Source organism: Hemicordylus capensis, chromosome 4, assembly GCF_027244095.1.
Source record: "Hemicordylus capensis ecotype Gifberg chromosome 4, rHemCap1.1.pri, whole genome shotgun sequence".
Taxonomy (NCBI): Eukaryota; Metazoa; Chordata; class Lepidosauria; order Squamata; family Cordylidae; genus Hemicordylus; species Hemicordylus capensis.
Genome location: NC_069660.1, coordinates 45,618,448 through 45,638,115, shown reverse-complemented (window position 1 = coordinate 45,638,115; position 19,668 = coordinate 45,618,448). Strand labels below are relative to the sequence as shown.

General features: G+C 44.7%; 1 protein-coding gene and 1 long non-coding RNA gene across 3 annotated transcripts in view; one reads left to right on the top strand and one right to left on the bottom strand.

Moving 5' to 3' along the window:
• Positions 1–7,239, bottom strand: part of LOC128324324 (uncharacterized) — an 80,816-nt gene extending 73,577 nt beyond the window's left edge. Inside the window, exon 1 of the long non-coding RNA XR_008306791.1 lies at positions 7,165–7,239. This is a non-coding gene — a long non-coding RNA (uncharacterized LOC128324324). The remainder of the gene's footprint in view (positions 1–7,164) is intronic.
• Positions 1–19,668, top strand: part of RALY (RALY heterogeneous nuclear ribonucleoprotein) — a 376,843-nt gene that overhangs the window by 62,727 nt on the left and 294,448 nt on the right. The gene's annotated exons all lie outside the window — the stretch shown is intronic.

Here is a 19,668-nt window from a genome sequence, read left to right as displayed (position 1 = left end):
TTGGCTGGCTAATCTTTTCTCCCCAGCAGAGTCATTCTGTACAGATTTTTTTTCCCCCAGCCTCTCTTTCCTTTTTCTTCCTGATACTTTCCCCCTCTGGCATCTTTTCCTCAGTCCTTAGCACTTTGCCATTTCTAGGTCTACTACTTGCCCCCAAGATAAAGGGTGTGCTTATCTTTCCAACCCGTTCAGTCCTTTCCAGCTTCTCTTTTCAGCTCTCTCCCAAAGAGTTCCTACTATTTATAAAGTCCTTGTAACATACATTTCTTATTGCTTCCCTCCTGCCCACATTACCCTGAGGAACAGCACTAATTCCACAGCCCTGTTGTTGCCCCTTTTCTTCGGTAGATATATTTTGTTTATACCTGCTGGCTTTATTATGCCAGCCACCCAGCATGTGGACAGTGTGAACTTGAGCAGAGAGAAGCAGGAAGATTTAATCAAATATACTGAAGTTCAAGGGGTGAGGATACAGGCCAAAAAAACCGATTCCTTCCAATTTAACTAAAAGAGCACAAAGATACATATTCTAACTAATATAACCCACTCTGTTCATACAAATCTCCATCCTAATCTAACCTAGCCTGTTTCTCCCAGGCTGTTATTTACCATAGCCACACCTAACTGCCACTCTTGGCATTTGGCCCTTTTGAAATTCCAGAGGTTAGTATGGTAAATCTCTGGACAAATGAGAAGCCAGAGATTTCTCCCCTCAGAATGAGCCTTGTCTCCTCTTCCAAGCATTTCAAGGCAGGCAAAGTTGGTTTGTGAGACTCCTCACCTCACTTGCTGATCAAAACAGGTACTTCACAAACTAATTAACATAAACATTGCAATTGCTGAGTTGAAAGGAGCTGCTAATATTTATAAATAGTGCTAGTGTTAAGGGATATCATAAGCATTTACAGCACATTTTTCTAAAGTTCTTAAAGGGTTTACTATAAGAACACAAGAACAGCCCTGCTGGATCAGGCCCAAGACCCATCTAGTCCAGCATCCTGTTTTGCACAGTGGCCCACCAGATGCCGCTGGAAGCCACAGACAGGAGTTGACGGCGTGCCCTCTCACCTGCCATTTCTCCCCTGCAACTGGTACTCAGAGGCATCATGCCTTTGAGGCTGGAGGTGGCCCACAGCCCTCTGAATAGTAGCCATTGATAGACCTCTCCTCCATGAAGTCATCCAAACCCCTCTTAAAGCCATCCAGGTTGTTGGCTGTCACCACATCCTGTGGCAGAGAGTTCCACAAGTGGATCACGCGTTGTGTGAAAAAGTACTTCCATTTCTTGGTCCTAGACCTCCTGGCAATCAATTTCATAGAGTGACCCCTGGTTCTAGTGTTGTGTGAGAGGGAAAAGAATTTCTCTCTCTCCACTTTCTCCACACCATGCATGATTTTATAGACCTCTATCATGTCTCCCTGCAGTCGTCTTTTTTCTAAACTAAAAAGTCCCAGGTGTTGTAGTCTTGCCTCATAAGAAAGGTGCTCTAGGCCCCTGATCATCTTGGTTGCCCTCTTCTGTACCTTCTCCAGTTCAACAATGTCCTTTTTAAGATGTGGTGACCAGAATTGTACGCAGTACTGCAAGTGTGGTCGCACCATAGTTTTGTATAAGGGCATTATAATGTTAGCCATTTTATTTTTAATCCCCTTTCTAATGATCCCTAGCATTGAATTTGCCTTTTTCACAGCAGCCGCACATTGAGTCGACACTTTCAACGAGCTGTCAACCACAACCCCAAGATCCCTCTCCTGGTCCGTCACCGACAGCTCGGATCCCATCAGCATATACTTGAAGTTGGGGTTTTTCGTCCCAATGTGCATCACTTTACACTTGCTAACATTGAACCACATTTGCCATTTTGTCACCCACTCCCCCAGTTTGGAGAGATCCTTTTGGAGCTTCTCATAATCCATTTTGGATTTCACTACCCGGAAGAGTTTGGTATCATCTGCAAATTTGGCCACATCGCTGCTTACCCCTGCTTCTAGATCATTTATGAATAAATTAAAAAGCACCGGTCCCACTGCAGATCCCTGGGGGACCCCACCTCTTCCTTCCCTCCATTGTGAAAACTCTCCATTTATACCTACCCTCTATTTCCTGTCTTTCAACCAGTTAGCATTCCACACATGTACTTGTCCCCTTATCCCATGACCGCTAAGTTTCCTCAGGAGTCTTTGATGAGGAACTTTGTCAAAAGCTTTTTGGAAGTCCAGGTAGACTATGTCAACTGGATCACCTTGATCCACACACTCGTTGACACTTTCAAAGAAGTCCAAAAGGTTGGTGAGGCAAGATTTACCTTTGCGGAAGCCATGCTGGCTCACTCCCAGCAGGGCCTGTTCTTCTATGTACTTTACAATTTTATCCTTGAGGATGCTTTCCATCAATTTGCCTGGAACGGACATTAGGCTAACTGGCCTGTAATTTCCCGGATCGCCCCTGGATCCCTTCTTGAAGATCGGTGTTACATTTGCTACTCTCCAGTCCTCTGGTACAGAGCCCGATTTCAGGGATAAGTTAAATATTTTAGCAAGGAGGTCAGCAAGGAGGTCGACAATATATATTTATATTATACTAGTAAAATGGCTTGCGGTTTGCAAGCATCTTAATGTCTTATGTCACTGTGACTGTAATCTTTTCCTGACTCTATGAGATCTTATGATTGGAACTGTCCAATGGGACCATTTCACCATTGTATTGTATTTTCCCAGGGTTTTGGAATTATTTTGTAGCCTGGGTGAGATTGCAGGGCACCTACCTGCAAAAATGGCATGTTTCTGTCTTTCATGGTTTGATCTGGGAGTTTCATGTCAGTCAGTCAGTGAGACCCAAACAGTATTATTCTCTTCTCTTCTCTTCTCTTCTCTTCTCTTCTCTTCTATTCTATTCTATTCTATTCTATTCTATTCTATTCTATTCTATTTTTAATTCTCAAAGGCATATTTGTGGCTAATCCCATGTGCGGCAGCTCTCGCAAGAGTTCGTGAGCAGCTGCCAGATAGCCACAGGTATGCAGCCACCAGTGGGCAGCGAGGAAAAGCACTGCAACCAGGCCCGCTGGTGGTGAGGGAAAGTGCCCACTGGGCCAGCCAGGGAGGGAAAGCACCGGCCAGGCCTGTGGGCAGGGAAGAAAAGCACTGGGCACCAGCCAGGCTGGCAGGTGGGGAGGGAAGGGAAAGCAGACTGGGAAGTGGAGAACGGACTGGGACTGAAGGGAAGGAGGAGAGACACGGAGGACTAGGGGCACAGATGCTCTGTGCCAGGTCAGTCCCCCCACCCCTGCCGCTTTTTTGCACCACATTCTTCCGCACCACCCATCTTCTTCTCCCCCCGCCTGCAACCACCTCCTCCTCCTCCTCCGGGCCTGTCTGCTGCTCACGGCTGCTCCGCCTGCCAGGGCCGCTTGCCTGTCTGCCAGCCACCTGTCTTCTCCTCACCCCCACCCCCCATGGCTGCCCATTCGCCGGGCCACCGCTTGTCCCCCCACGAGTCACTGTTGCTAATAGGCAGCTCTCTCGTGAGAGCTGCCACACATGGAATTAGTGACGGGTACGCCTAAGAGAATTAAGTATATAGAAGATTATATTATATCACTGCAAGCATTGATAACGATGAGCTTTGACCAGGCCACATTGATGCTCTGTTCAAGAGTCTCAGGTGTAGAATGGCAGGCTGATCAAGGCCTTATCTCAAGTGGAGCAGTGTTAGGAAACCAAATCTTGAGTCGGCCTGCCAGATATCTCAACCAGATTGCAATGGCCAAGTATTGCAGAGTGTTTACCCAGGCATGGTTCAATGTCTTGCACACTGCGGTGCTTGAAGGTAGACTTAACAAAGTCCCTTTTGCTGAGAGATTCTGCCCCTGAGACTCAGGAGTTGCTGAAACAACAGTGTATATGTTATATTGTAGCTCTTACAGGGACATTACAGTGTGTATATCACCCAATTTTTATCAAAACTTCCAGGCTGTTCTGATGACTTGTATATATGTCATCTTTTATCGGATCATGATGAAAAGATTTCTTATATAGTCACCAAGTTCTGCCTAAATTGCTAGTAGAATTCGTAATACCATGTTATGTAGTTGAATGGTTGAATACTACTTCCTACTGAAGATAGTTGTTATAATCTGAGTTGAGATTATTCCCTCTCCTCTTTCATTTTTAATGACTTTATTAATTTTATGAATCTGTATTTTTCTGGTCAGTGACATTGTACTTTTGATTGAACCCTTGGGTATCCGGGGCCTGATCCAAGGATCTGTGTTGGACGCTACTGTGGAGTTTATACAGAAAACAGAGCTCTCATCACTGCCCCTAGTTTGCAAAACTCTGTCATTAGGGACAGAGGAAGGGAAACCTCCATTTTGTGCTGGAATACTTATCAGGTAAGGGAGACCTCCATTTTGTGCTAGAATACTGCAGCAACGATTGAGGCCATCAATACTGCTGCATATGTAATGGCACCCTGCGTTCCCTCCTGAGAATCAGAAAATGGGAGTAGAAGCTAGGCAGAACCCTCATACAAGAGACTAGTTGCTTGAACTGAGGAGCTAGCTCTGACAACAGGTCATTATGGGGCCTGGTGCTCTGGAACTCGCTCTTGGGGTCAGCTGACTCAATACTCTGGGAAGACTGCTGTTGCAGCCTAGGTGGTCCTTGAAGCCCAGGACTATCTCCCGGGCTTGTAGAAGGAGCAGAGTGTTGATAATAGAGCTGAGCACATAATCAGATTTGGGAATACTTAAAAATATCATTTTCCGGATTGTTATTGGATTTCCAATTAGAAATACAATAAAAATTGGAAACATTCCCTTTTCTGAATGAATAGGGCAGGCACAATTATTGTTCTCTGAGCTTTTTTTGTGTATGACAAGGTGTCCTTGAGCACCCACACTATTGCAAGATGAATAAAACAAGAAATAAATCATTTGGTCCCGCCACTTATTTTTAATGTTTGTTGGTTTGTTTGTTTAAGCCAATGATTCTCAGATGTGATGCTATAGGTTTGTCATAATTCTCAGATGTAAGTATGATTTTGGCTTAATTTTTAAAAAAAAAATCATTAAATATTAATGCTGAACTGATTTACTACAAGAAAAATACACAGAATCCTGCTGTCCTCCCGTACTTGTGTGCTACATTTCAAAGCTCTCTGAACAGCCATCATTGTGTTCAGAATTGTTTTCTCTTCTTCCCACAGATGACTCTCTTTGAGGGAGGCGGGGTTTAACAAGGTGTCCTTGCACACACCTGCTGCTTCAAAAGGACTTATTTCTTGTTGTTGTTTTTTTCATTTTGCAATAGAGTAAGTGTGCAAGGACACCTTGTCAAACAAAAACAAAAGCTCAGAGGGCAATAACTATGGCTGCTGTTACCTATCCATGGGGCGGGGAGGAGTTTGCTCAAACTGCAGAAAGCGACTGTGGGTGCCATTTTGTATTTCTGCCACCATTTTCTCTTCCAGTTTCCCAGTAATTTTTACGATAATTTTTATGGTATTTCCAGAGGGGATTCCAATCAGTCTGATCCAGTATAGGCTTCCATATATTGGACTGGAACTTTTCCTGATATAGCCGATATAGCCGATATCGGACCCAATATATATATCCGAATGCACAGGTCTAACTAATAGCAAAAGGGAAAAGGTGCAGGAGCCTGACTCAGTACAAGATACACACCTTAGCATCCTATATCTTACAGAAACAAAGGCAACAGGCAACAAAGCTTTTTCTGCTACCAAAAATCCCACAACCACTATTATTTCTAGCTACATCTATATGCATCCAGAGTGAAGAAAAGGCCCTGCAAGCTCAAGGTGGGACAGGATGAAGCAGTCTCTGTGCCCTCTTACTCAAGTAATGGTACCTTCCCACTTTTGGGGAACCAGTAAGTCAGCAGGGGGCTCAAAAACCTCACAGCCACTTAGAGATATTCGATAGTAGAAAACATGCAAAAACCAGCCTGTTATAGGCACAGACCCTTACAGGCAGTTCCAGCTGAGCATGTCCATGACTGAAATGCATTCAGCAGTCACGAATGCCCTCCCTTGGCAATACTTCAGCTAATGGACAGTGAAATAAAACCCAGCAGATTCCTGCCATGACAACAGAGTTAAACATCCCAAGGTGCCAGTAGTATAAAGCTTGTATCTGTACTTAGAGCAAGGCAGTTGGCTGCTTACTGGCCTACAGTAATAAACTGCTAAGGCTCCTGAAGGCATTTTTGGCACCTGATTCAGTAAGCTGCAATAAAATATAAGTGACAGAGAAAGAAAGAAAAATAGACTGATGGAACACAATCTGTTAACAAACATAATGGAATAAAAACAACATCAAAATGTGATGACTCTACTCAGCAGAGAAAATGGAGGTGTAGTGAAAAAATAAATTTCCTGAGCTAGCCATGCTACTCCATCGTTCATTAAAAAGCACTAAGAATGTGTAGAAAATCACATATTTTATGGAAACTAGAATGCAAGGCCAGAATTCACCTCACTTCAATTTCGTTAGTTTTCCTCATTACATCTTTACGAAGACAGGATGTACAAAGGACCTGCTTCTCTCTACAGTTCTAACAACTTCTGTTGTTATTTCTGAGAGAAATCCTTTTCTCTCTCTTTTCTCTCTCTTTTCATTGCCAGATGTCTAAACCTTAATCTGCACTACATTTCTGCCCTTTCCCAACAGAATCATAGAGTTAGAGAGATTTTGTGGACCATCCAGTCCAACCCTCAGGCTGATGTAGGAAATCCAGGACTAAAACTTCCCCAACAGATGTTGAAGTTGTTCACACAACCGGCCTGGGGTTTATAAGGTTCCCTCTTGCCACCCACTCCAGCCACCCCTTAGAAGCCCGTTAAAGGAAGGATTCCCTTTTACAAGCATAGCACATCGAATTGAGTTGACCTGGTTTGATCAAACAGACTGAACCACCAATTGGTTCAACCAAACCAGTTCATGAACCCCCCTTTTCAGCCTGAGGATGCCCTCCAAGACTTGGAGGACCCTATATCTCCTGCACCTCCCATTCCTCTGCACCCTAACCCTAACCCTATTCGACCTGAGGATGCCCTGCTGACTTTTCCCAGATAACTTCTGTGGATTATGCCACAGGACTAACTAAATATAGTAAGTAGATAAATTAAATGTTTGCCACCTTTGCCCTACCACCAGTATTTCTATTTCCTCATGAAGGGAAGGTCCTAGTTGTGGCACAATGCTTCTTTCCATAGAATGTGTGTTAAAGAACAAGATTCAGTTATACTGAGAATTCTGTTGCTTAGACTCTATTGCCAGCTCATATGTGCCAACAATCCATACATGAGGAATTAAGAGGCCACTGCTGAGCTTGCAGTGAGAAGGATGCAGTAGTAGTAGTAGTAGTAATACCAGGAACACTAGCCAGAAGATATTTGTGCAGAAGCACCATGTGTCTGAAAGTTTGAAACTGCTTCTCTTAGCTGCAAGTTCAGTGATGGCTCTGGACATTCCCATGAAGGTGACTACTACATTCACCCTAGACTCACATTGGCTCCACATGTAAAAGCAACACATTGAGAGGAGTTGCTGGGCTCTCTTTAATTCACTGTGGCAAAGGTGAGAATAGAGTTTCTATGCAATGTACTGCTGTACACACATAGAAATCCAATTTGTACCTTTGCTGCAGGGCCAGCTAGAGCATAGGGCAAGGGAGTTGCTATAACTGGGTGGATGTTGGAAAGAAACCAAACTGCCCAGAAAGAAACCAAACTACTAAGCTCCTGAGAGCCTCCTGGCTTGCCCCTCTCTATTTTCTCTCCCACACTCCAAGTGAGGGAGAGAACAAAGACAACACCCAGCCCACTTTGTTGCAAAATGAACTCAGGAGGGCCATGTGAGCCCTTCCGGGTGCTGGTCATGCCCCATGCATGTGACATCAAGTTCAGGGGGCACGTCTGGTGCACACGAGGGGCCTCTAGGACAAGGGTGAACACAAGCCTCCTCTCCCCTATCTACGTGCCTGGAGTGAGGCCAACTAGTGTGATTCTGATCTCTCTCCATGCATTGGAGAGGAGCCAACCATGAGTATACAGCTTTTGAAACCAGCCAGAAGTATGGGTGTCTTGCTTTTCCCTTCTGTAAAATAATACTTAGTTGCCAGGGGCCTACTAGAATGAAATGGCAAGATGCAGAATTTACCACATACTCTTATGCCTGTATTTTTAAAAAATATTGGCCAAGATGCTGCACAGCATACCTAATTTATTATTTATTTACTATATTTTTATACCACCTGATATGTACATCTCTTGGCAGTGTACAAATTTTAATATTAAAAATCACAGATGAAAATACATAAAACACAATAAAAACAACTTCAGTATGACCCTCAAGACTCTCCTGTTCTTGCAAGCTTTTATTTATAATTAATTTTAATAATTTTAATAATTTGTTTTATAATTATTGAAATTAATTCTAATTAAAAGCTTGCAAGAACAGGAGAGTCTTGAAGGAGATGCTCTTATTTCAGCAGGGAACATATTCCAAAGCCCTGGGGCAGCCACAGAGAAAGCCCGGTCCTGAGTCACCACCAGATGAGCTGGTGGCAGCTGTAACCGAACCTCTAATACCTCAGACAGTTCTGCACTGCCTGCACTGCTGTGGGTGTCTAAAATGTTGCACATGGCAGTTCTTGTGCTAAGATGTAAAACTGCAGTTGTGCTTGTGCAACACTATGGCAAGTGAAAATAATGCATAATTATTGCATAATTCCACGTATTAGCATAAGAGCACTCTTGTGCAACAGCCCTGGCATTGTTTTAGACACTTGTAACAGCATGGATAGTGTAGAACTGCCTGTGGTACGCTGTATGGCATGTCAGTCATTTAATATAATTTTGGTTAGAAGTCCCCATGAATCCTCCCAAGCCAATTCGTCTTTGCACTGAAAATAGGGAAGAGTCCATCCCCACCTATTGCTGCTGTGTTGGAAGTGCATTTCAGTCCTTACGGTCACCTTGCAGAGTAAGAAACTAGGTTATACTTAAGGAACCAGATTACCATTATACAGGGAAGGAAGATACACTTTGATTGGAACAAGGGACCCCCATCACACATACACTGTGAATTTTGCTTCTAAGAGCACCACTTGTTTTACCTGCTGAGGAAAGGACCCTCCATTCCCTGCAGCTCAGTGGAAAGAAACAGCTCCACTTTCTAAAATAATGTCTGTTATTGTTCTCTACAGTTGGTAAAATCAAAGCCCATCCTGTGTTATTTTCCAGCTGACTGAGCTGATGCTATTAATACCAACAATGTACTCAAGAGCTGGATGAAGCACAAACACATCCTATCGCCTTTGACTTGCTTAATCCAATGTATCAGGTTCCAGTTTACAGACTCCCAGTTTTTGCTTGAAGCAAATGCAGCGATATATCTGAGGGGGTTTGAGAAGTTCATTGACTTAGGGAAATTTCTCAGGGAGATTTTGGTTATCTCTCGGTCATCACTCGATTTCAGCTAAAATGAAATTTAAATACTATTTGGGAATTCCACCACAGGTGAAACATCTCAGGGATGCACTTTCTGAGAGCCAGTGTGATATAGTGGTTATAGTGTGGGATCTAGACCAGGCCAGTCCGAGTTCAAATTGATGAAACTTACTGGGAGACCTTGGGACAGTCATCAGCCCTGTTCATGCATTATGTTTAATGCACATACTGTCTGTGTACAGTGTACACACACATACAGATCTGTACACATGAAGTTATTCACCCATTATCTTGAGCATGTACAGCGGAACACTTCCTGTCTGTACCTGCATTTGAGAGAGTCTGTACCCAAGCTCATTTTAAAAATGAACACATGTACAGTCATTCACAGAAAAACATATGCATATATACAGACACCTAAATACAACATAACGGGGCTATTCTGACAATCAGCAAAAATCGGGCTAGCCTCCGCTAGCCCGATTTTTGCTGATCGTCGGAACCACCGGGCTCGCAGCCAAGCCCAGTGGTTCTGGAGCGGCTAACCCGCTCCTGTAGCCCACCCCTTAGTCCGGGTTTGTGGAGGGAGCATTCCGCAAACCCGGAATATCTGCTCGTGAGTAGCCGCGGTGTGGCTCTGCACTGCGGCTACTCGTGAGTAGACCCCCGGCCGAGAGGTGAAAAGCCGCCTCCCAGCTCGGGGGTCTCCCCAGTATGCCCTGCGCGAGCACGCAGGGCATACTGGGGCTTCCGGGGGCCACGCGGCCCCCGAGCTCCCCAGCCCCTGCTGGCTCTGTCTTGGAGCCAGTAATCGTGTGGGCGGCCGATCTGGCCGCCCAGGGCTCCCTCCCTGCTCGTGAGCGGAGAGAGTGGGCTTAGCCTGCTCTTCTAGCTCACAGCCCCAAACCAGGTCTCATGGATCATGAGACCCAGTCCAATGTCTGAATAGGGCTATTGTCTCTCAGCCTAACCTACCTCACGCTCAGGGAGGGTTATTTTGAGGAAAGTATGCTTCCTTGAGCTCCTTTGAGGAAGAGTGTGGAAAAAACCAAACAATCTCTTAACGGTTACTAAATTTGATCTAACATGAAAGTCAAAGTGAGCTTGTAAGTTCCTTTTGAAACAAACAAGGCCTAGCAAAGGATCATAAAAACAAATACAAAATCCAAAACACAGTCCAGTAAAATAAAAGACAAAACCTATGACACAACATTTTAAGGAAACCTAATTAGTTTCAATTAGTTTCAATGACTAGTGAATTTTCTCTAACAGAGGGAGGTGGGTTGAACATCCATGATTACTACGATTAATCATCCATGATTACCATGATTAATTATGATTACCATAATTGATAGATGAACTGAAGGTATATCCACCCAGAGTGAAACCAATAACCCAGTCCTATACTTCAGTGCTCCATTTCTGGACTACAAATCCCATCATCCCCAGTCACAATGACCAGTATGATGGGAGGGCCAGGGATGACGGGAGTTGTAGGCCAACATCTACAAGAGCATCCTAGTACAGACCTTTTCAACAAGAATATGAACCACATGATGATGATTCTACAAGGTGGTATATGAAATCCTAAAACAAGCTGAATGCCATATGCAACACAGTGGCCTTTTAAAATAGTCAAAATGTGAATAATGCCACCTCTGGTGCAAATATCAGATTATAAAGCATTTTATCATCAGATCTGTTGAAATGAGATTGAAAATATTTTCCATTTTGGGCCTCTTTACTAGAACATTGATCCTTCTGCACATCAGTCTTCAATCAAAAACACTCTGAGATGTTTCAGAAAGTCACATCAAAGTGGCTGCTCATGCTTTGTGTCCCAAATTGCTGTTACTTTCCAAAGTATCTTTATACTAGCATAGACAATGGTTACTCCAGTCTAAAGGTCACTGAATAGGAAGAATACAAGTACCAGTTAATGAAGAGCTCCCCATTTCTGCATATTGACTCAGAATAAATGGCTGCAGGCATAATCCACAGAAGTTCTCTGGGGAAAGTTCCACTGAAATTAATGGCAGCTATGGAAAAGCACAGACCATTTTTGTGTAAGCTTCCAGTGAAATCTCTCAAGTCCACTCTCTGAGAGTTCAGATGGCTGTGCTCAGATATCTACATGGGAAACAGATCACTTGAAAGTTTATATTTGCATTGCACTTTTCCTGTAAGGAGCTCAGGGCAGCATGCATGTTTATTTTTATCCTCACAGCTACCTATGTAGTAGATTAGGCTGAAAAATGAGGCTAGTCCACACTCACCAAGTGATCTTCATGGGTGAATGGGGATTTGAACCCAGGCAGGGGCGTAACTATAATAGGGCAAGGGGAGGCAGTGGCCTTGGGGGGGCCCCCCAGAGGTAAGTCACATGACTGACTCCCCCAGCCACGCACCTACCCGGGCTTCCTTCAGTTGTATGCATCCTCCAAAATTGATGTGAGTGTTAAGACCTGCAGCTACCAGAACAGCATGTCTTTTTCTAGTACCATTAAATGATTTGCATCGTCCACAATTTACAAAACCTTTTTAAAATAATTTAGGATGATGTTCTATTGTGGCACATAGGTGAGAGAGAGAGAGAGAGAGAGAGATTTTTACTATGCTTTTTGTTTCCTGTATTCAGCCTCATTTAAGATTTCTTTACTTCATGATCTGAGCTTCAGTGGGGGGGGGGCATTTTAAAATCTTGTCTCTGGGCCCACTCCAACCTTGCTACGCCCCTGAACCCAGGCCTCCCTAGTGCTAGTCCAACCCTTTAACCACTACACCATGCTGGCTCTTCTTCTGCTCAAGCAGTGGCCTGCTATAATTAATTTTAAAAAACCATGACTGACACAGGGGTGGATTTTGCATTGTGCAGCTGCTGGGGGCCCTCTGCCATGGGAGGGGGGCTGCCAAGGGAGCTGTTGCATGCCCAACTATTTGCTGCCCCCATCGTGGACCACTTGCTCTACCATTTGCTGCTGTGATCATCTGCTGCTACCCAACTGCCCTCCCTGCTGGCCTCTGCAGCCCTGCTAACCCCTGCTGCGGCTGGCAAAGGTGGCGGTGGTTAGTGGGACCAGGGAGGCCAGCAATGGCAAGTGAGTGGTGCAGAGGGGGTGGCAGTCCACCAACAAATTTGGACCCAGATCCAGGCAATACATCACTGGGCTGACATCCTGACTAATGATGTGCTTGAGTAATGAGCAAAGGTACACTAAAGAGGGGGGTTTGCAAAATTGCACTGAAGTGTAATTCTTGTGCAAAAAGTTCCCTTCAAAACAAATGAGGCATGCCACAGGTTGTGAAACTGTTCCACAAGTGGTTGTGGTTGTGCAACATTAGTCTAGAACATATGCTCCAGACTTAGTGCAATTAGCCAGCACAACAACTATATACCAACACAACATCCTTCTGCAAATGCTGTGTTAGCCAAGATATTGGTCAATATGTCTAGACACCTTAGGACTTTCTGACTTTTGTTGCCTAACATTTGCCTGGCATAAATCAAGTTTTCAAAGTAGAGGACTTTCTCTGTGCCCACGCTTTCAGGAGACACAGGCCTGAGAAGACAGGAACAGGAACTCCTTAATTCTAGGAGTTTGACTGCTCTGCTAGTTATGCTCTTATGAAATCCTGCAGAAGTCTTATCTCCAGTCCAGCCCAATCTAGGTACAGCATTGCCTTCCTGCACCATGCCCCTTTGGCTGACTTTCATCACAGCAGAAACAAACCTAACGAATACTGTACATGACCTGTTTGTGAAATGTGAGGAATGTCAAAAAGTTTGCCGAGAAAGTAAGGCTACTTTTTAATGCGGCCTGCCTATGCCTCCCTGTAATTTCCCCTCCAAGTTCCTCTGACTAATGGCCAAAGAGGGCAAGAATCATGAAATTCATTATTTGGATCTCCTGCTTTGTTTGTTTTGCTAATTAGGAGTCTCACAGAACTGCTTTGAAGATTAGGGAAGTGTTGCTTTGGGAGAGGATGTGAAACCCTTTACTCTCATGTCCTTTCTTGCTGTAACACACACACACACACACACACACAAACCAAGCTACTATTAGTTCCACAGTTGAGAAAGGAAGGAACAGATGTGGTGTCTCACTTGGCCCTCTTATAAGCTGCTTCTCTAGTGAATAAAATGTGGTTCGTTTCCTCTATAATGAACTAAAAATTGTAGTTCCTCAGTTGTAGAAATGAAATAGTAGCAAAATACAGTATAAAATCATAACAAGCAGACACTGATTCTGCACAGAATGTCCTGGGCAGATTGCATCACTTACCTTGTCTGCAGACCTGGCAGTTAGGTTCTGCTGCAAAATCATTTTATTGCCTGGTATACAAAAATTTTGTGATCTGCAGCCTAGTTTTGCATCTTCCGTTAATTAAGAGGACACTTTCTCTGGACTGAGTTTCAGAATGCATCAAGTTTGTCAGTCACTTTGATGACTATTATTTGAAATGCTTCCAGATGAGAGAAAGGGTGGTGCTTTGCAAAAAGGTGTCCAAAAGGACAGGAATCCAACCTGCAGCACTGGTAACCACAAGTTGCAGTCCATAGCACTGTTGGGAAGCAGCAGCACAGCCCATGAGCTCATCTACTTCTTCTTGGCTGCAGCACTATCTGCCTCTTTGCTCAGTAGTAGACTAGAGGGGAACAAATCACTCCAAGGGATGAGGCAGCAGGGTTTCCATAAAAACTGGAATGTGTATGAGAGAATTATGTCCTTAGAGCTAGACTTTTGGCGTGCATGTTCCCAGCCCCACACTAAAAGAAATGAAGAATGCAGATCCTTTTGTACAGCTTGTCTATGCAAACAGCAAAATATGATCCAGATAATTATCTTACCTCCCATTCCCTCAAAATTCCCAGGCCCAGAATGCTGAAGATCCATTTTTGTGACTGTCCAGGACAAAAGCAAAATGATTCTAAGAGAGGAAACTTCTCATGCCCAGAAGACAGCATGAGAAGGAAATATAAATTATGTAGTGAGGAATGCTGGAACGTATAACAGCTATGTAATAATCTCTATCATTGGACACCTGAAGTTGTATTATACTGAGTCAGGCCAGTGGTCCAATTAGAACAGTATTGCCTACTGTGACTGGCAAGGCTCTCCCAGGACTTGGGCAAACCAGCTGCCTGAGCTCTTTTTCTCGGAGATGGCATGGAATCAGGAATTGAATCTGATACCATGCATCCAAAACATATGCTCAATGTGGCTATTCATACAAGCAGCCCAACCCAGTCTAGGGGAGGCCAGCATGGGTTGGGCTGCTCATGCAGAATGCCGGACTCTCTCCTGATCCTGGTGCTTTCATCCCTTCTATCCCAACTTTTAACCCTGGCTGTTAACCATGGTTAGAGGGTGTGAGTGTGCCCTCAACCCCATGGATGGGGCCGTGCGTGCACACTCGGACTGCATGCAGCCTGAGCGCGCACACAGAGTTAGGCATCTAGTGTGCCCCCAACTCACTAGGGATTCTCCCAATGCATCACGCTCATCACATGGTGATGAGATACCTGGAGGCCAGGATTTGTTTTCCCGGCCTCCAACGATTAATGCTGTTGGGAGCAGCATGGATTGGGTGGGCATGAGCCAGCATGCTCGTGACCATGGTGACCATGGATTGTCCGGGGAGAAGGTAGGTTCAACCTACCTTTTCCCCCACCTGCCCTCCCCACCCAGCTATCGGTTGTGTGCATCACCTTTATGTCTTTGTAGCCCCTCCATGTGTCTTTGAGAAATGTTAACAATTGGAGATAAGAACATTGTAGAGAAAGAAAAAAAGGTGGTAAACCCCAGATTGCTGATTTTAAATTGGCTAGTAGGCAGCATTTTTTAAAAAATACTCTAAGGAGCCCTCTGTTATGCACATGCAGGCCCAATCATTTTTGAAGGTGGGATAATTGCTTGTCATGAACAGTTGTTGCTGTATTACTCCTGGAGACATTGGTAGATCCCTTGTATTTGGCTGCCTTCTTTTGGTGTAGGATCTTACAAGCTTTGGAGTTACACAGACATTGTTATCAGAAAAGGTAGCTCATTACTTATACAGAGAACAAATCTGATTGTTACTGCCCTGTCCACAAACTGGATAATAAGGCTATTCACACGACCAGGTGGGTGGGCAGAGGGGGAAAGGGGGAAGCCAGGGATGCACCTACCTTCCCCCTGAGCTAAGCTCCTCTTCAGCGAGCTACCATGCGCCCACACGATCCATGTTGCATGAAGCAGTGCGGATCTTTGGAGGCCAGGACCAGTATTCCCTCTAACAGGGAGTCCCAGATGTTGTTGACTACAACTCCCAGAATCCCCAAGCAAAAGCCATTGCAGCTGGGGATTCTGGGAGTTGTAGTCAACAACATCTGGTAATCCCTGTTGGAGGAAACACTGGCCAGCACTCATTTTCTCGACCTCCAGGAATCTTTCAGTGCACCATGCAATTAGTGCTGAATTGCGGGTTTCCCCCAGAGTCGGGCACTCTAGGCAACTGACTGTAATACTGTTCTCATGAGCAGTCTAACCCAGGCTAGGGCAACCCGGCCTGGGTTAGGCAGCTCGAGTGCAATGCTGGGATCAAGGCCGATACCGGCACTGCCATAGCACCTAACCCTATTTTTAAACCCTGCCATTAGCCAGGGTTAAAGGCAGGTAAAAACCCGGGTACACCAGTTGGGATACCTGCAAGGGCAGCTCAAACCCAAGAATAGCCTTTCTATAAATTAGAAAGCTTTTTATAGCATTCCCCCCACCCCACCCGACACAGAAATTTGATGATAATAATAATAAAGAGAATTAGCAGAGTGCTTTTGCCAGTCAAGCAGCAGCAGTTAGTGTGGCTAAGATAGCTGGAGGGGACAACTCATTTGCAATCCTAGGCCAAATTGCTGCTCAACCTACATTAAAAAAAACCCCAAAAAACAACTAGCTGACATCCTCAAAGAGTGCTAGTGAGAAGCACCAGTGCTGCTGTTGATGGGTTTAACTAATGCAGCACTAGCATTCATGCAAGAGGGACAAATCTCTATGACTTCTCCTTTCCTAAGAAACACTCTGTCCCTCACAAAAATATGTCCCTGGGGATTACACAGCCCTCAGGGCCATATTTTCACGTGGCACAGAGGATTTCCAAGAAAAGGCAGGTTGGTGAAGTTTGCACCCCTCCTAGTGCTGCATTAGTCAAACCCATCAGTAGCACTGGTGCTTCTCACATAGCATCAGTGCTTCCTTAGTCAAGATGTCAACCAGAGTATCAAAGAGAACAATATTTACAAACTTTTCACATATGGTAATTGTTTTTTACTGGCTCTGGGGTACTTCCTTTCTGTTTCAGCTTTTAAAATATTCATGCAAGGCTTCCCAACTAACCGAGAAGAGCAAAGAAACTGCTAAGGTGTACTTTTTTTAGCTGTATTGGCTGTCTCATCAGTGAGACAGAACTAAGAAAGAGGCTCTGAGGTCTGAATTAGCCCCCAGGCTATGTTTTTGGCTGTCATTTCTAAAATTTCAGTAGCATTCAGACAGAAATAGAAGCACCCACTAATGAATAGGCCAGACTATTGTGACCTAAAGGGAAGAATTTGGCTTCATTTCAAATGGTGCTAGGGAACAAGATTTCCAAGTTGATTTGAGCCTGATACCTTTCTTTTGAGAAATTTTATCATTGGGTCACATTTTGCCTGAACAGAAGTGAACTTTCCCCCTAGAAGAAAAGTGGGAGCCAAAGCCAGTGCAGTATTCACAATAATACAAGAGCCCTGCTGGATTGAGAGAAGTAAACCACTCCTACCAACTAAACCAGAGCTGTCCTTAGGGCATGGCAATCAGGGCGACTGCACCAGGCCCTGCCACACCCCACCAGGGCTCTCTACGGACAGCCCTGAAGAAAACCACATGGCTCTGTGGTCATAGCCAGGAGTCAGCACTGACTCACCGGCACAATCTTTCCTTTTCCATTTCCCACCTGCTGGATTAGACCAAAGGTCCACTAATTCAACATCCTGTTTCCAACAGTGGCCTTCTAGACACCTCTTAGAAGTTCACAGCAGGGCATGAACACAATAGCCTTTCCTCTGTCCCTCATCTCACTCCAGCAACTGGTATTCACAGGGGTGGATTGCCGCATAGGCAATAGAGGCGATTGCCTTTGGCAGCAAAGAGGCAATTGCCTTCTGCAGCAGCAAATCTTGAAGAGGAGGGAAAGTTAAATCTTTAAAAAAAAATACATTTAAAACGGCCACTGTGTGACATCACAGCGGGAAGGTAGTGAGAGCTCCACCCACCTCCCAAACCATGACAGGTGAGGTCGGGCTCTGGATGGCAGTTGAGACAGTGAAAGATCTCCTCACACAGGCCTTCCTTCCTTCTAAATGACACAGATCGGGCCAATTTCAGCCCATTTGGGGCTTCTGTGCACACATGCACAGAAGCCTGAAATCGGCCTGATCTGCATCATTTGGGAGGAAGGTTGGGCCCATGTGAGGAGGTTTTGCTGCCATCTCTGCTCTCCCAGATGGTGGAGACAGTGGCGAAAGAGCTCCTCCCAAATGACACAGATCAGGCTGATTTCAGGTCTCTGTGCACACATGCGCATGCGCAGAAGCCCCAAATGAGCCGAAATCGGCCTGATCTATGTCATTTGGAAGGAAGGAAGGCCCGTGTGAGGAGCTCTTTCACTGTCTCCCCCGCCATCCAGCACCAGACCTCAACTGTCATGGTTTGGGAGGCAGGCGGGCCCACTAGGAGCTCTCCCTGTTGCACTGCCACCACACACTAGTGATCTTAAACATAGTGAAGGTGCTCTAACCTCTTGATCATTTTGTTTGCCATTTTATGCATCTGTTTCAGATCTCTGAATTCCTATTTCAGTGTTCTTCATCGTAAGACCCCAAGTGCAGCTCCCTGAGTAGTGTTTTTATTGGGTCTATGTGAAGCTTCGTCTGAAGCTAAATATCCTGCACAATCTTCCTGGAATCATGTGGAAATGACCATTCCCATGATGCAGTGCTACACTATGCCCACACCACTGGAGCTCCTTTAAGGGAAATGAGCCCACTTGAGCCCCTGCATCATCTTAGAAGTGCACGGAGTGCAGGAAAGTGTAGCCCTTCCCAGTACCTTCCGTGCAAAGCTCTTAAGAGAGGGCTCCATCTTGCTTAAAGGGCTCTCCCAGCACTGCAACAAGCTGTGGAGGCCAACACAGTGGGAAATGGCTCTCATATTTAAGTTTGTGGGTTTTTGCCAAAAAAAACCCATGGAACATATGTATAGATGAAAACAGCATAACAAAGTCACAAGAATAAGAGACATTAAGAATAAATAACTTATAAGACACCATAAAAAAAGAAACTGATGTATTTTATCTAGCAATCTTTTATGTTTTGTTAATTAGAGGTTTGTCCCAGTGGGGATCCTGTATAGAGTGTGCGGGCTGGAGTCAGAAAGAAAAGGGAGGGAAGTGAGAAGGAGAAAAAGAGTTATTTCTGAATAAAGCTTAGTTAAACAAACATAAGATTGCTCTGTGTTTAAAAGGGCATCAGCTATAGAACAGAAACCTAAACCCATGAGAATGAAAATACCTATTTAAATGAAATGGGCCACCTGAAATTAAAGAAGTATGCCTAGTGTGCAACGTTGAGGAAGATGTTCCATCACTATAGTGCCACCACTGAAAGGATCCTGTTCCTGCCCTCTGAACACTAGACAACTGCAGTTCCTTGAAAGGGTAAAGGCATTAGCACATTTATTTGAGGCCTACATTGCTTCTCTCTGGAAGGTGTTGCTAATAGTTTGCTGCATTATTCCATTTTGGGAACGAATGTGCCAGAAGCAGTGAAGACATTTATCACAATGGGTTTTCATCTTTGTGTGTGGATGTGTGGGATAGGGATGTGTGAATCGATTGAGGTACAAATCGATTTGGACCCGAATCTAACTGATTTGGGTGATTTGGAGACAGAACAAATAGCCCCTGTGGTCCATTGGCTAGATTAAGGTCCAAGTCAAATCGTACCTGATTTGATTAGATTTGAATTGATTTGAGATTTGGATTACTTCTATTAATTCCCGCAGATTCCCAGCTTTCATTTTTTAGCCTACTTTCCAGTAGGCTTATGAGATCACCTGACATTCTGTGTGTGTGTCCGTGTGTCCATGTGTCTGTGTGTCCATGTGTTCCCCCGCCCA